We start from the raw sequence: 1,550 nt of genomic DNA on the forward strand, positions 1-1,550 counted from the left end.
TGCGCGTGCATGGGGTGCGTGCACTCGCGGGTGCATGGGTGTGTGTGCACAGGGGTGCGTGCACGCGTGTGTGCAGGGGTGCGGGTGCACGGGCGGGCGTGCACGCGTGTGCATGGGTGCACGTGCACGGGGGGGCTGGAGGTGCGTGCACACGCGTGTGCATGGGTGCGGGTGCATGTGTGTGCGTGCACTCGCGTGTGCATGGATTTGGGTGCACGGGGGTGCGTGCACATGCGTGTGCATGGGTGCACGTGCATGTGGGTGCGTGCACTTGCGTGTGCATGGGTGCGGGTGCACGGCGGTGCGTGCACACGCGTGTGCATGGGTTTGTGTGCATGGGGGGGGCCAGAGATGCGTGCACATGCGTGTGCATGACTGCGTGTGCACGGGGGGGCTGGAGGGGCGCGCACACGCGTGTGCACGGGTCTGCGTGCACAGGGGTGCGTGCACACGCGTGTGCACCGGAGCGTGCGCCAGCAGGGCAGGGCGTGTGCCTGGCACACGCGTGTGCGCAGGGCGGGGCGTGCGAGCGTCGCAGGTCTCGGGGATGGGGCGCCGGCGGCCCCGCGCGCTGCACCCGGGTGCGTGTGCACGGGGTGCCGCAGCGGGCGTGCGACTCGCACCCATCCGGGCGTGTGAATTGCACCAATCTGGGTGTGCAAATTGCGCCGATCTGGGCGTGCAAATTGCACCGATCCGGGCGTGCACGGTGCGGTGCATTGGCTGTGCACGGTGCATCGCTTTGGTGGTGCACAATGCATTGCACTGTGGTGCACGGTGCATTGCACTGGCCATGCACAATGCATTGCACCAACCATGCACGGTGCATCACACTGGTGGTGCACAATGCATTGCACTGGTGGTGCATGGTGCATTGCACTAACTGCGCACGGTGCATTGCATTGGTGGTGCACAGTGCATTGCACTGACCATGCACAATGCACCACACTGGCCGTGCACGGTGCATCACACTGGTGGTGCACAATGCATTGCACCGACCATGCACAGTGCATCGCACTGGTGGTGCACAATGCATTGCATTAACTGTGCACAGTGCATTGCACCGACCATGCACAGTGCATCGCACTGGTGGTGCACGGTGCATTGCACTGACTGTGCACGGTGCATTGCACTGACTATGCACGGTGCATTGCATTGGCCATGCACGGTGCATCGCATTGGTGGTGCACAATGCATTGCACCAACCATGCACAATCCATCGCACCGACCATGCACAGTGCATTGCACTGGTGGTGCATGGTGCATTGCACTGGTGTTGCATTGCATTGGCCGTGCACGGTGCATTGCACTGGTGGTGCACGGTGCATCGCACCGACCATGCACAATGCATCGCACTGGTGTTGCACAGTGCATTGCACCGACCATGCACGGTGCATCGCACTAGTGGTGCACAATGCATTGCACCGACCATGCACGTTGCATTGCACCGACCATGCACGTTGCATTGCACCAACCATGCACGGTGCATTGCACTGACCATGCACAATGCATCGCACTGGTGGTGCATGTTGCATCGCACCGACCACGCA

The sequence above is a fragment of the Apteryx rowi genome, unplaced genomic scaffold, assembly GCF_003343035.1.
Source record: "Apteryx rowi isolate R43461 unplaced genomic scaffold, aptRow1 scaffold_2720, whole genome shotgun sequence".
In the NCBI taxonomy this organism is placed as follows: domain Eukaryota; kingdom Metazoa; phylum Chordata; class Aves; order Apterygiformes; family Apterygidae; genus Apteryx; species Apteryx rowi.